General features: G+C 39.2%; 1 protein-coding gene across 4 annotated transcripts in view; it reads right to left on the minus strand.

Annotated features, from left to right (window-relative positions):
- The window catches only part of LOC104940504 (galactosylgalactosylxylosylprotein 3-beta-glucuronosyltransferase 1), a 67,622-nt gene that overhangs the window by 13,400 nt on the left and 37,220 nt on the right, over positions 1-17,002 (minus strand). For 3 of the 4 annotated variants that reach the window (XM_019268218.2, XM_019268215.2, XM_010757122.3), the window contains exon 3: positions 1,409-1,582. The gene's annotated coding sequence lies outside the window, so the exon portion shown is untranslated. The remainder of the gene's footprint in view (positions 1-1,408; positions 1,583-17,002) is intronic. The other variant, XM_019268217.2, reaches the window with a different exon arrangement.

The following is a 17,002-nucleotide window of genomic DNA, read 5'->3' on the forward strand; positions in this document are numbered from 1 at the left end:
TACCACCTTGCTCATTTGCATTGAATTTAAGGGTGACAGGCTTCCCCATCCCTCCCTGGGTATGTCTCTCCTCCTCCTTAATAGGCTTCTGGCTGTGTGCCAAACCCTAACAGGAAAAATGCAGTTATTAACTGATCTGCTCAATTAAACAAAGGAGAAAAGCAGACATAATGTGAGCACAGGTGTTTGCCGTATTCATTTCAGCTTTACACATGAGGAAACAAGTCATCACGTTCCCTACAGTGATCCTGCTCCCACTGCTGGGGAAGGTGGAAGTATATTGAGGCTTAACGTAATTGTACGTGCCAATTATGTTTATTGAGTTCTGTAAATAAATACACGATTAATGTCCAAGACATCAGGTGAAGACGGCTTAAGTGTGAACAGTTCAGACACAAACACAATATACATGCTTCCAGCTGATAAAGAAATTGGTCCTGCAAAGCTGTATTTTTTTTCTGCATCAGTGGAGAGGTGATTTACAGTCCTCTGTGGAAAATATTGTTTGTTGCACTGAATGTTTATAGAAATATGAAAATTCTAGTGACATTACCCCCATCCTATGTCCTTGGAATGAATGTTATGGGAATTACACTGATAAACACAGTAAGTGCCTGCCTTGGAGCCGTGCTTTTCAAGGGAGTCATGGGTAACGGGCAGATACACAAAATATTTTGACTGTGTAAAAGAAAAATAGGACTCTTAGACCTTTTCATCTCAATGTGAAATACAATTATTTAAGATATGTTTACAAATACACAAATATAAAAAATCACCATGCAACGTGGAAGGCACTTACAGAGAACAACCCCCCACTAATGCCTATCATCTATCCATCGGACATCATTGCAAGTGCTAACATTTTATGTGAAATGTGTTTACTGACCTTGTGAATATGTCCTTAGTATTGAGAATCTGTATCTGTTAGATACTTTAATGGTGGATGAAAATGTATACCTCTCTAGTTGGAGAAAACTTTCCCGAAGAAAACCAACCAAAGTATTTTTTTGGCCAATTTCAACAAAGGGTTTCACTATGTAAATATAGACGTATTTTAATAGACTTTGCAATGATACTCCAGTACCATAAAGTTGAATTACTCACAAGAGACAAATTAAAATTAGAGTGGTCAAAATCAAAGCAGCAGAGGCTGAGATAGTCTGTCTTCAGTCCCAAAAACAATGGACTCCAACTTCAGTTTCTAATGTAGAAACTTGCCGTCTCTAATCCAAAACCAAGGATTACATCACAATGACATCATCCAGGTTATTTTCTCAGACTCCTCCAGCTCCACAAAACATCAGTAAGCTGACCTGGATGTGTGAAATCAGTGGAGCGCCCCTTTAATAGCATTGCTTTCACGTGATTAATATAACCATATGAATGAAAGAAGGCTTTGGATGCTCACCCACAGTTATAACTGGATCATGGCACCACTGGTGACGCGTAGCTGGGACGACCACACTGCATACTGGACGAGCAACGTAGTGACGACATCCTTCATGACACCTCAGCCAACCATTTCCTTTTCCTTGTCCTCTGCCGTGTCTACTCACCCAGACGGGCAACACTGAGTCCAGACCTGTCAAATAAAGACATTTCATTAAATATAAGAAGTGTTTAAGGATGAGAGCGAGTGTACATTCATTCCATGGAGACGTTGAAGGACAGTCAGCCAGGTTTAAACATAGCAGTTTGGACAGGGTTTAAGAGTCAAATGCCTTACAGAGATTCTTAGCTATGTACACCTTCATCGGCAATGTGGCTGTGTGCCATCTATTCATTATTTAACATCAAAGGGCCTGGGCTGAGAATGCAGCTGAAGAAAAGTGTGTCAGTGTGAAGTAATGAACTCTAATTTGGATGCACCCCATTCGGATTCGCTAGAGGAATCCCTCCCCCAGGGGGCCGGTGATATACCACTGCTTTGCTTTACAATGCTGCCGTTTCTGCTCATGTGTGAAATAGTTAATGCTGCATATACTGCAAGTAATTTTACCTCATTGACTCCAATCTCAACTGCGCAGACACAGGCTCAGTATTCTCCTTTTTTTTTTTTACGCCTAATGTGGAAACTGGAAGAGGGTTAGTCACAACTCCATTGCTTGCCAACAGTCTGGGGTGGGGGATGTTACAGAAATAAACTGGCATCATGTCTTATTCAAATACATCTGAGGGAACGCTGCTGAGGCTTATGCTTCACTCAGCCAGTGATGTCTGCATGCTGCATCAGCTCCAAAACTGGATGGCTGAAGACTGTATTTTTAGGGGCTTTGCAATAGAGGATCTTATAAACTGCAAATATGTAGGTTTTGGCAAATGAACAGCAGGACTCTCAGAATCGTTTTACTGAGGCGCACTGTTGGATAAAAAGCCTGTGATCCAGTAATGCAATAAGGGGTGTTTATGTTTGGTGTGCACGAAATTTCAGCACAATCTATTTTCAGATTGCCCTGACTCATTGTCCAATTCCTCAAAGTGAAGGATCATCTGTGGGTTGACATCAGTTGTGTGGGAAAATGGAATAAAAGATGAATGAGAGTCCTCACGGGTTAGTGCAGCTACTGCAGGATTTGCTTTTTACAGTATGACAGCGACAAGCAAGTACTGTAAGGACAAACTAAACTAAACTAAACAGCAGCCATAGAAATAGCATTACAACTGCTGCCAGGTACTGTCACGCATGCAAACTCGCAATGACAGTGTTGTCCCCCCCCCATCCACACATTGTGATGGAGTTAAACAGAAGGAAACACAGTATAGTACAACAACCTGCCAAAATCTGAGACTCTCTGACAGGCCACCGCAGCGTCTCAATGCTAAACATTTTTGAAAGAGAAAATGTTTGGAAAAAACAAAACAGCATGGCAAGCCTGGCCAGCTGAAAGGAGCGGTTATGTACAGAGCTAAAAATGCTTGTTTCGTGATATGAATGGATTCATTTAAAGTTTAGATTTCTTTTTTATGGCACAGAGTTGTTTACACATTAGCTGAGATTAGCTGGGCCATGCAAGAATAAGTTATTTTTAAAATTATGATTCATATTGAAATAAGCTTATTTATGCTTTAGTTGGTTGGGTTGGTTCACCCATTTGGTCCAGATTGAAATATCTTAACAACTATTGGACAGACTACAGTTTGTGCAGACATTTATGGTATATAGAAGCTGAATCTTGACTTTTCATCTAACACCAGGTTGATGTGGTTTTGAGAAATGTCTCAACAAATGTTGGACGAATTGGAATAACTTTCAGGTCAAATCTTTAACCCTCTGGGGTCTGAGTAATCAACCACAATTGCATAAGCAATTCAGAGCCATTGCTCAGACCTCAGATGGTTAGTTTGCCCAATACTTTGGTTGTCTTTGCAGAGGTTTTGTGCTTTTTGTCGTGTTTTTTCTTCTTCTTATATTTCTCAGATCAGTTTCACACTAATGTTTTGTCACGCTAATGTAGAACTTTCCTCCATCTCTGCTCGACACGCTCTAAAATAATACAAACAGATAACACCAATAACTACGTAAAGAGAAACTGTTAGCGAGGCCTCGGCACCACACAAGCACCCAGGTGGCCTGTTTGTGTCTGTGGCACCTGAACTGTGTGATGTAAGAATACACACCACAGATTGCAGCAGCCAATGGCAGACAATGAGGCCTGACAGCCTTTCACATCAGCACGAGTTAACCAGCTGTGACGAGAACACCTGCCGCTGATTAATAAAGAATCACAGCAACAATGCCATGTGTGAAAATTGTTGTGCTGATTGCTGAACTAACACCATTATTTCCAAAAGGTGAGACGGGGGGGTGAAGCAGTCCGTTTCTCTCGCGGGTCTGTGCGAGTGAAAAAGCATAGGAGATCTGGACAACAGTATTTCTGTAATGTCCCCACTGGCTGTAAGACCTCATATCATTATGATTTTATTATTATAGCATATATAGCAGCAATTCCCATATTGTTACAGTAGAGGGCTTAAATGGTTTTATTTTCTTAGATCCATAAATCATCTTAACTCATAGCCTTGCAACTAAGGGAATGCGAGATAGTCTTCATGCGGCACACAATTCTCAAACACCAACCAGCTTATTCACTGACTTGTACAGCCAAAATTGTCTTACATATAAAGTAAAAATATGAACATTTTAGATCCAAATCAGCTTTGAAATAATAAAAACTCATCATGGTTAGCACTTCCAAGCTATTACATGAGGACACAGAGTGCCTCATTAAACTTTCCTTTGAATCAAGCTTTCATTTCTTTTGAAGAGTATATTTTAATCCTTAACAATAAAGCTTCTGAGAATTAATCAGGCAACAATTGAAATAAATGGGGTCCAGTATCAGATACCCTGAAGTAGCATGGGCCATGTTTTTTTATTTATTATTATTATGTTGGTAATGCTAATTAAGAAAGACGTTGTTTAACTAAATTGACTTTTGTGATGTATTATGGATTATGTTGTAGCCAAAATACTTTCATTTCTAATATCAAGATTGACTTACTAACTTTCAACCAGATCTCACAATCTTCCTTGGCAGATGGAGTTTCTGTTTCTGTCATATATAGCTCAGTTGTCAATTATGGCACATGAGCCTCAACTTTACTGTTATCATCCGTCATTACTGAAATTACCTTGGCAACATAAGCATCCTAACCTAATCTACTTTATTAAACATACTTTAATAGACACCCAGCAGTAAACTTTAATTATTTATTAATCAGTTCCTCACATATATATCAGAATCATAAGATCAGCACTGACAAGCTCTCCTTCCTTCTCTCTCTTCCCTCACTCAGATTTCTAAAGCTGAGTCTTCACAGACTCTTTCCAACTTTGTAATCGAGTCTTCTCCTGACTTCTGCAGCTCCCTTAGCCCCGACCATCTCCTATTTCCAGAGGACCAATAATAACATCATCTTTTCCTTGCTTGCTTTGTAGCAATATTTTGATGTACACTGCAGGAAGAGAGACTCTCTGGAGATAGTGTGTCCTGGTATGTCCAATCATTCGCTTTCATTTTTTAATTCATTGGTCTCAGACTGACTTGGTAAAGCCCAGAACAGTTTTAAGGGATAACTGGGGAACCTTAGAAGACAAGCTGCTGCAATAGATCATTATTGATGTTACTGTCACAACCCCCAAAACAGTTTTGCCTATGGGTGTCATTATAAATGAATTCCAAATCTGTGGGCATTGATTCAAACAGGCTTAATTGCTTTTGATGTACAGTAAGCCAGGGGCAGGTGATCTGTATAGGCTTTCTCTGATGTTTCACTGCTCTCATAGTCGTGGTTTTGGATTCCAAGTTGCAGAATCATCAAACATCATCACCAAGTTTGATTAACGTACATGCATTTGGCTTGGTGACACTGGTAAAATTGTGACAACTTAAAATGTTGCACACTTCATGGGCAGTAGGAACGATGCAAGGTGGTAGACTATGCACTCCCTTACATCTGTGCATATTCAACATGATTAAACAGAAAACCAAGAACTGAGCAAAGTTTTTGACATTTGAAAATCAACCAAATCTTCAAAGTTGTTTAAAGATTTTCCTTTCCTCCATACTCCATATTCTTGTGTGTGTGTTTATTAGTGTATAAATGTGTATATATCATAACAAAATTTTATTCATAGGCTCAATTTATTAGTTTGTCTCTCCACTCAGGCAGAGAAACAATCACATATAATGAACTAAAAAACAATTAGAGGGTTCACCCATTGGTGTAGTTGTGAACAATCTTGTACTTTAAAGACCGGGGTGCGCTGAGGCAGTTTGAATCTTTAAATCTGAGTCCTTTTCTCACAAACTAATTAAACTCATTTGTAGGTGGAGGGGGAACTGATGACACACTGTACAATGTTAATTTGAAATCGTGAGCACAGTTGGCAATGACTTTGCTTTTTCGAAATGTGAACGAGTGTTTAAAGTTCTTGGAATTAAAAACTGCATAAAAAAACTATTAAGGATCTTCATGTGAATTGTGTAGGAGGAATTATTTCCTAAATTATTTAAATGAATGGGAAGACCTTTTATGTGCTTTGCTCGTGTTTGCTATGCTGCCATTCATATTCTACTTATGGGTTCAATGAAAGGTCGCCTTCACCCTCGTTTAGTGTTACTTGTCCCATCAATCCAATTCACACCTGCCATGAAGCGAGCCTCTTCAAAATTTGATCCTCACCTCATGAAACAACTGCCTGCACAAGCCAAGCTAATAATAGCAATGCAGGGAAAGCAGCTACAGTATGAATACTGTGACTGGCTGTGTGAGGAAAGACAGCTCTGTTATTTATGATCAGATATTCTTAGGTTTGCTTTAAATCATGCTAACTGGTACTATAAAACGTACTAGTTGAATTAACAATGGTGATAATGAATATATTCATTCATAGTCAAAGAGTATCTAAAGTGTGATCTGCCACATTTTCACTATTTGCAGAGTACGAACCAGTTAGATTAGTCGCTGTAAATCATGCTTGATGCAAAAATGAGTGTGGCAGCATTCTTGATTTACATGAGGATGGCTGTTTCATTTTCAGGAAAACTCAAATAACCCATTAGCTGTGAGCACTGGTCGTTGATTGATGACCGAGTCCATGCCTGGATCAGGCTGCCTCAGCAACGATAAAAGATTTAAGAGCACCAACCTTCAGGCAAGTTCTTCTTTGCTGATAACTGTGGGGGATAGCCTAGCGCAGTCTCCCCTTAACTTATCCTGACTAATTTATAGTTTGGCTCACCCAGGGCACATTTCCAATGCTGGACCGACCAGGGAGCACGATGCAGCCTCTCACAGCTGGCTGAGCAGACTGAAGGAGCCCCGCCAGGATTGCGGAGACTTCCACAGAGACCTGGACCTGCCATGTTGGGTCAGGACAGCTCAGCTCTGATCAGAATGAATTCAAGGGAGATGTCATCTTGGTGAGACCACAGGGAGAGTTGGGATTACTGCCTCATATTTTATCCTCATAGTGAATGCTAGACACTGTACCTCATTATATGTAAGTCAAAGACGGCAGTCATTAGCATGCTAAACTAATGTGTATAGCTTATAAGTAGTAGAGGCATCAAGTAGAGGTAAGTAAGCATTAACTCCATCAAATTAAAGGACTGGCTCAGCACTTTTGCAAGTTGAACGAATCTGAAGATTTTGGGGAACACTCTTTTCTGGAGTTACTGGTAGAGTTATATAAAATCAAAACCACTCTTATGTTTGTCAGGTAATGGAGCTGCAGCTGCTGTTATCTTGGAACCCCTATAGCTCAGTAATTACAACATGTTACATACAGTATCTTGTTTATTTAATCTGAAAAAAGTGGCGTATGTGCCTGACTATGTCTTGGCTTGTTGCCTGGCAACCGATCCTAGCCAGGAAATAGTCACAGAACTCCCCGTAAAAAAAAAAGCTGTCATTATGGAGCTTCTATGAACAAACATGTGTATAATGTGTTAAATTGCTTCAGAGGTGCAGATTTTGTTCCCTTTGGACAGAGCCAGGGTAGCTGTCATTGTGCTAATGGTATTATATTTACCATGGAGATATAACTCTCAACAAATGTCAAACTTATTCCTTTAAACTCACTCTACTTGGAATCAGTGAACAGGAATAAACACTGAACCAAATTTAATTTGGAGCGTGAACTTGTATGCTAATAATGACTTTACATTACATGAACTGACCGGTCACCAGAGCTGCTTTTTTATGGCCAATTTGACCCGTAGCAACAAGAAAACTAATATATTCTTGGTTTAGATGTTTATTAGATGTTGAATTCTTTGTGTGCCATCCACATGGCAAGCAATATCAATCATAAAGTAGAGGCTTTTCTTGGAAATGACACTAAATCAATGCATCTGAAGAGTCTCCAGGAAAGATTCATGAACGTGGACTACAACAGTTCCCAACAAAAGGGACAGCGCAGCGTTTATCTCATTAAAATCATTCTTGGTGCACAGGGCATTGATTTCAACTGCATGTGACATGCCTCACACTGTGAACAGGCTTATTATTCCTCAGCACAAGGTCAAAGGTTGACAGAGGGAGCTTCCAGATTCATTAGCTAATTAAAGCCCACTTCCTGAGTGGGAGTTTAGCTGTTTGACTCTCTACTGCACCTTCTCACGTCCAGACTTCAACATGCTTTCTCTGCTGAGCTCTGTATCCTTTAATGAGGGTTAGACCATGGATTTCTCTGATGAAAGATTCCCCAGTGTTGAAGTCCCCCAATTATATGCCCTTGTGGAGGGAAAATATATATAATTATGGATCTGATGATTGCTAATTAAACCTAGGGGATTTGATCCAATGCAGTGACAGCGTAGTTGAGAGTTTTGTTTGGGCTGGGAAATAATTGGTGTAAATAGAGAGGAAAAACGGAAGAGATTTATTTCTTTAAGGAGGGTCTTGTTAAATAACCTTCTGCTTGTTTTAACAATAGATCAAAATCATTGAGAATCTGAAGGAATCTAATTTAAATCACAAGCTAAATTTTTATTAATGAGAAATATATAATGCGTGCCCTGATCTGCAATAGAAAGAAGAAAGAAGGCTGAAGATTTGAAAGGTGCTTTGAAAAATGACATGTGAGGACACGAGGTAGGAGAGACAAGCCAGTGGGGAAAATGAAGTGGAGCTCCGTGACCAACATGAGAAAACCGGGTGACTCTGAGGTGTCAAGCGTGCGTAGCAGTTGTAGCATTTGCTGCATGTGTGAATTTGCATCAGGGATGTGCTGGAGGACAGCGAGCTCAGCAAAACCTTCCCCGCTATAAGTAGAGGTTATAAGGATATGTCTGATGAAGAGGCAGATGGACTTGACACATAACAATTATGAACTCAACACAGCTGCCAGTTACTCATGTCGATCTCTGGTGTTTTCTTAATTACATAATTAGTCAGAGTATTGGTATATGTGATGTCTCTGTATGACATGCTGTCATTAGCTTTGAACCTGCCAGTAAAACACAGTCCCTAGGAGACAGATAATTTGTGGTGGAGGCTCATTTAATAGCTTTGAAAATTAGTGGATGCATCATTATTATTATTATCATTCCCTATGCTTGCACGGGTGAATCATTCCATTTGATAATTCTTTATGTAGGGTATTTTATGAACACAATGACATCCTAAAAGCCCATTACCTTATGTGTCACAGATGATGTATTAGCACTCACGTGTTGGCACATTATGTGGTGTATTTCAAACACTGTCAATAAAATGCAATGGCAACAAAAAAAATGATGTTTGCTTACATGTTAATATATGTATGCCTGCCATTGTACCAAAAGAAAAAGACCCAATCTTACTAATGCAACTGCATTCCACTTTATATTCTTCTAAGTTTCCTAGCAGCAGTCTTAGCATGTGCCACACAAATGGTATTTCTTGAATAAAAGCACTGACATTTAAAGATCTCTGGCAAAATGTCAAAAAAGTGATGATGTTGAGTGCAGAACTAATGAAGTAGCAAGTCAGCTCTTCCAGCACAATGTAAAAACAAGGCACCTTTGACATTTCAACCCGAGCCTTCATAATCTTCTTTTCGCTGGCCTTTCAAATCATTACTTATCACTTACTATTATTATTTGTCCTTCTACTTTGCCTGTATGCTGCTATGCACAGTCGCATACAAAAGAGCACCCGGGGGCACGGAAAGATGACACCAACAGAACAGTGTTGACACAGCGACTGTGTCTCTGCTGATGCATTACATTACAGAGGTGTCACTGACTCAACAGAGCAATGACTTTGCTGAGATAAAGAGCACGGTGGTGACTGACGGCAAGTCTTTACTGGCGACTCTGTCACCAAAATCCACGGGCAATTTTCAGCTTCATGGATGCTGTGCAAGCAGCCATGGAGACGTAAAGGTGACTGTGTCACAGTGATAATAATAATGAGGGACAGGACAAATACACCCAAACCAAATCCCAAATGTAATTTCAAATACCCGCATTAGCAAACCAAACATCTTCTTATCTAACGAGAGTAGAGTGAGGATATAACAGGCCTACTTGAGCTAATGGAAGCATGTTAAAATGCTCACACTTGCAATGGTAACATGCTCCGAATGCTGCTGATGGAACATATGGTGAAATATGTTGATTTTGCTCAGTGCGTGAAGATGAATTCCCCTGTCTGCATGGTAAATATGAAGCTTCTGCCAGCAGCTGACTGGCTTATCTTAGCACAAAGATGAAAAGGGGAAACATCTAGCCTGGCTCCGTACCAATGTCCACCTAACAGCACCTCTAAATCTCACTAATTATATTGTGTTTGTTTAATCTGTGTATAAGGACAAGTTGTGGGTTTACAGGGTTTATGTGATAGATATTGTTTCCTGGCACAGGACCGTTACTTCTTCTTGTACTTTTGTCTTGTCTTGTTATGAGGTTGCCAGACAGCCAGCAGCAACTCCAGGAAGTCATTGTCATTATTGGCCCAAAGATATTTCTGCACACAGTTTCTGTAAACTAGCCAAGTGTCATTTTTTTTTTTTTTTTACACTTGTACTATGTGCTGATTAACACTTTGCTTTTTTTTTTTTTTTTTTTTGCTTTTTTGTAATTTAAAAATACACTTGTGAAGTGTTAATTAGTGAGCTTTTGAGATGCTGACAGATTTTTATGTCCTTTGCAAAGAGCCAGATGAGCTTTGTTTGTGCTAAGCTAAGCTAATTGGCTGCTGCCTTATATTTGCCCGACAGACATGAAAGTGGTATGAGTCTTTTCATCTAACTAAAAAAGAAAATGATAATATAATAAAATGCCAAATATTCCAATTGCTTAAATGACCAACTTTTAGCAAGAAATTGTCACAGTATTTGAACAGCGTCTCCATATAGCTTGTCCATAAGTTCCCTTTAGTTTAGTTTTGACGCATGAGTCATTGCTGCAGTGCCCATAGTGACACACACACACACACAAATACAGTCACACCAAAGCCAGCATGACTTCCCTCCCTCCTAAGGGTGATCAGTAGCCTGCAGGCTAAAGGAAACCCTACTGTATCTGTCACTGGACTGAACCACAGGACCCTGATGAGGGGGTGGTGGAAGAATAGCTGAGGTGGGTCGACTCAGTATCTATAATGAGACCCCTCGGGGCTGCCACATTATATGTGGAAATGGCTCCAATTAGGCCATCCAGCTGTAAAGTCCACAGAAAGGGAGGGTTGGATAATAACAAAGTTAGTGGGGAAGTTATGGATGGGACTGAGCTCCTATCAGGTGTTATCAGAGCTGCATTCAGTCTGTGTTTTTAACCCGTCCTTTCATTCTGCTGATTGCACATATCAAAGCTCTTTTTTCCTCTTGATTAAAGACCCACATCACTGCACAGTCAATCCTCCAAACAGCTTTCCATGTCAGAGCACAATAATATGTTTTTTACGGCCACTGTCTTTGATTACTTGACATTAGATGCCAATATATGCATATTACAATAAAATAACATCTCAATCTGCCTGCAGATTAACATAATTATCGTATTTGCAGCCGTGAGTGCAGCCTTGTTCTTCTTACACAAAACATTTATCACTTCCATTGTACTGAAATCGGGGCTGGCCTCTGGCACTAGCAGTCTAAAGGGGTGGAACACACAATCAGTTACTTTCTGTGTTACTCTTTCTTTTTTTTTTATTAACAACATGATAATATACAAATATTTAGGCAGAGCATAACACTGCATGAAATCTGATTTACATGACACAAATATATGTGAAGAACCGAAAATGAAAATAAATGTTGCTTGCTCCTCGTACTTCCACACTTGCTGTGTTACCATGGTAACACAGATGCATTGGGGGTAACGTTGTGTCAGTGTGACTCTGCTGGTTAATGCGGCAATAAATCTTAATTCGCAGCTTACTCTGTTGAACCGACTTACACAAATGGCTGCTAAAAGAACACTTAGGACTGGCTTGAAATGCTGAAAAAAGAGAAAATTCATAGTAATTTCAGCCTGGAAAACTGGCTATATGGAAAAAATCTATTATTAATTTTTGTTTTTTAATAAGCCAGTTTACATTTTCTTGCTGTTTACTTGCTAGCTAACATGAGAAGAATAAAAGCATAATTTATTCATCACTTTGTTATAAAGGCTAGCTGTCCTTGTTAACAAGCTACCAATGTTTTCTTGCAGCATTAAATATGTGTTTAATTAATTTTTAATACATGACATATTAAATAGCCTATACAAATTGCCCTAAATAGTTTCGGGCTTTGCTTTCTATGTTAAATTTTCTGAATGTTTTTGGATTTGGGCATACTGTATTTGCATAATTTATATATGTTTTATTATAATGTTATATATTATATTTCTACATATAATATAATAGGTAGCAACTTGCGCTGAACCGGAGCTTGGTTGTTTTTATGATGGCTCGGAGGTGACACGGCATCATGAGTTTGATGAGTGTTACCCTGAAGTTTCACTGACCCCTCTGGCCATTTGACCTTTAACAGCGCACAAGGATTTCTAGTTAGATGGATGGAATATAAACATGAGGCAAAAGGAAAGGTCATCGACTTTACACAACCATTCATCTAGTAGGAATAATGTCAAATGTTTACTCGAATTATGTGCCTCATCATTGTCTTGGCAGTGTGTGGGAGATTTTCCACTTCATTGAACAATTCACTGTGTATTTGACAGTATTTGGTTATACAGTATTTCCAGTATGTTTCTGAATAGTCCTATTTACGGATTTCATTTCATTTCATAATCATTTTGTCAGTTTATTTCATCAACACACAAATGCTAACCTCTCGTGTTTACTTTCAGGTGCTGTCGGCTTTCATGACAGCATTTCCATCATAAATTTGCTTGCAGAAACAAAAAACAAGACGTTTGATAAATCATTCCAGGAACAAAGCCAACTTCATCATGACAGGCATTTCAACAAAAAGCATCATCATCCTATTGGAAATTTGCAGAATAGACATTTAATATGATTTGAGTATACCTTCTTTCCTCCACCTGCTCATGCTCAATTTGTCTTGAGCATTTAGAGATGCCAGTGGGAAAAGAAATTACCTTTTCTTTCTGTGTGCGCATTATGGAATAATGTCTGGTGGAGCATTGGTGAGGATTTTGATTAGCCTCTTAGTTCAGTTTAGACTGACGTGAGCTTCATACTGCTTCCTTCTCTGAGTCTGTCTGTGTGTGTGTGTGTGTGTGTGTGTGTGTGTGTGTGTGTGTGTCTGTGTGTGTCAGTTTATGTCACGGTTGGCAAGGTCAGAACATTCAAATATCACTGATCATTATCAACCTCTCTGTGTTGATCGTGTTCTCTGTTAAAATCAGAGAACAACTTCATCTGTTGATTTCTTTGTTTGCTTCTTGTGCGTACACTTCAGTGCACACACTGAAACATGAATTTGAACTCAGTAGCAGGGCTCAGGAAAATGTTCTAAATTACAGTGATTGGTCCCAGCAGGAGGGGCAACACCATTAAAGACCAAAACAAGGTGTTACTGATTGGCCCAGAGGCTCTACACCTGATAGATGATATGCTCACTCACCTTAACTTTACAGAATTTTACTGTGGAAATAACAATATAAAGTTGCACCTGCTCAGATTCTAACTGAGGGTGGCTAACTTTTAAGGCCTAAATAAAGTCCTAAATAACTATAACTTATGTTAATCTAAGGACAGAATTAAGATATTAACATATGAACTAAGAAAATCTTTCCTTCACCCTAACTACTGTAAGCAGTAGAGCCATAGGAAAGTACTCATACTGCATGGGTTGCTTTGGATTTCATAGACAAAAATAGTATTACATTTTGCCATTTATGTTGGAGGTCTGATTTTCTTTTTGGGTGGCCATTTAGGACCATTCAGTTCCTATGGAATAAAAAAAACAAAAATCAGCTTTTTCTTTCTTCTCCCAAACAGTCAACATTACATGTTGGCCATATGTTGGACCAGAATTATATAAGATTGCCTCGGGGGTTTGTTGGGGCTGCAGAGCTGCAGGGCAAAACTAGGTTGGCAAATCCCTCTTTGCTTCCCAACGGAGAGAAATTCTGGATGGTTGTGCTTTGGTTAAGGCTGTTGTGCTGTTAACTGGAGCTAGTTGGGCTGGCCTAGGGCCTTCTAATGACACACACATACACACGCTGATGTGGTCTGATGGGCTTCAGGGTGATTTAAGTTCATCAAAAGCCTTGAGGATCTCCCGGTTTGTGTGTGCGGACATGTGAATGTGTATATATATTTGTGCTTGTGTTATGTATGTGCACACACATACTCTCTTGCTGCATGTTGTCTGCACGTGGTTTCATCAGACAACTCGACACCGACTTTCACAATTCCCCAGGACCTTGCTGAGTCTCAGAGCAGTCCTAGTTATCTAATCTTGCAGGAGCTGACTGTGTGCAGGTACCATGTAGCGGTGTAGCCAACTGGCTCATGGATAAATCCCAAAATGTCTGGAAGACTGAACCACTTATTTGGGTCATGTTGGTTTAGTAGAATAGAGTTGTTCAAATGCTGAACTTTCAGTGATCTACTGTGCTCAATTTGGCCTTTAGCATGCTAAAAAAAAAACTTGTTTTTCACCATGATTTGGCAGTCTGTTCTGTGTTTGTTATGGTAACTGTGCCATACAACTCCTCCGTGAATGGTTTATACTCCAAAACCAGGTTGCTGTGCACTGAATAATTTAATGTTCAATAGGGAAACATTAAGAGATATTTCTCATGATAACAATGAAATTGCAAACAGTTGCATCATGACACAACACTTTTTACTGCTTCTAAACTTCCAAACAGCATTATCCATGTCTGAGAAATCTGTGTCCTTGCGTACATCCTCTAGTTTTCGGTTCAGAGCTGTTGCAACCTGCTGGTACACGGACTCTCAGCTTTTGGTTTGAAATATTTAACATTTTTGTGCACATTTCCTGTTTTGCATGCTTTAAAATAAGCCACAGACTTCTTCGCCCTTTAACTTTCCTCCAGTTAGTGGGCGGTTTAATTAGTTCAAGGGTCTGTCTTGGTTTCCCAACCGTTAAGAAATGACTGGTGGGATATAAGATAAACTATTCACAAAAGCATTTTCATGACAGCTACTTTTTCACTACAAATTTTTAGGTCAGCCATTTGTACGCTTGCTTGTCTTGTAAGAATTAATGCTACGGAAAACTGTCAAGGTGACAAATGTAATTGTAATGTAGGTGGGAAAACTCAGCAAATATTGATGCATTTAGGCACTTCCTAAAACCACCAAATGTGTGCTATTATCTTTGAACTGCTCATTTCCCCCCTGCGTGTAAGTACATGGTTACTTACACGCAATGTCATGCTTTGAATTTCATCATTAATTTGTGAACGATTCAGCAGCTAATGTCCTGAAATTGAAATGAGAAAACGTTGCCCGTGGAATCTCCACATAGCAAGTTTGTGTCATCACGGAACAAAGAGCTTGTGCAACAAAGGCAAAAGAAATGCTGTGAAAAGCTCACAGTAGATTGGGGGAGCGACAATGATGAGGAATGTCGTCTTCCCTGTATTAAGAGTAACAAGCTCACAACATCAGTGAGCTGAAATCTAGGCAGGGTGTTCAAGGATTGCCTAGTTTGCAGGCATAAGGACAATATACAATGGATGCTTTTTTGGGGTAGGCGCATTCTCACTTAATAATTTATGTTCCAATTTCTTGTTCTACAAAAACTTTGGTCTCTAGCGTGTTTATCATCCAGGGCAAAGCGGAGACACAGGACGCTAGAACAGAATGGGAAATGCACTTACTGTTAATAACAGTGCCTGGAGGTGAGATATAGAAAATGATGGCCTATTCTAAATCTGCTCTGCATCCTTAGGTCAGGATATGCATTACAGTAATCTATTCTAAACATAGACTGCACTGCTCTGTATACGCTTAGCTCTTTAGACACTGCTTTAGTGTACCACTGTTTAGGAGATTAGTCTGAATGCTGCAGCTGTGTTAAAGACTAAGGCAGATTAACACATAAAGCACACATAGTGTTGTTGTTGTTGTTTTTTTTGGATCTAACACAGATTACAACGTCACAATTGTCTTTCTTCTGTATGCAGCTGGCGCTGTATTACATATTATTGCTGACTGTAGAGTCCTGATACTTTCAAAATGCTAGCCAAAGCCCATAACAAAATGAGCAGGCACTGAAATTGTGCCACGTGTATAGATTTGTATAGAATCTCTTGAAACACATGAATTATAATCTCAAACATTATCAGAGCACACACATCTATAATCTACGGAGACCCAAAGTGTTCAGAATAACAAACAAAAACACATGAAGAAATTCAAACAAAACATAAAACTGAGAATATTAAAATAGATAAAAATATAAAACTCATATGTCACTGTACTTCTTTTCACAATAACAGTGCCTATTGCCAGTAATTTGTATTAATGTAAGATTTATGGGGCTCTATTTTCACAGTATGACAAAAACGTAATTTATTATACATAATGTTTTCATTATTGTATAACCTTTTATATTTACAGACCCCCCAGGTCCTCTTCCACCGAGTCCACTGTGTTAAACTGCAATCTTCCTACAGTAGCACAGAACGGACAAACTGATTACTAGCTCTAAGTAAGGCCTTTCTTTTTTCTTTTTCTCCCGCATGCTAGAAAGGAGATGGGGAAGCAAGGGGTGTTGCAATCACCAACTAAATCCTATACACTGGGCCTTTCATTCCAGTAAGGCTGCAACTAATACATATTTTCATAATTTATGAAACATCATAGAAAAATAAATAAATAAATGGCAATTCAACGATCATCAAAGTATTTGCCATTTATTTTTCTGTTGATTTTGTTATGTTAAGTGTCTATCTGTCAGTCAACCCAATCACAACAACAGGGCAGAGCACTGATGTCCCATTATCATATATAGAAACATGAAACAGGGCTCTGCCTTGTTGCAGCCAGAGGAAGTAACTTTTTACAACATTAAATACGTTTTTAAATCTGCTGGATTGTTTCACAATTTCATGATCAC

Source organism: Larimichthys crocea, chromosome VII, assembly GCF_000972845.2.
Source record: "Larimichthys crocea isolate SSNF chromosome VII, L_crocea_2.0, whole genome shotgun sequence".
NCBI lineage: Eukaryota > Metazoa > Chordata > Actinopteri > Sciaenidae > Larimichthys > Larimichthys crocea.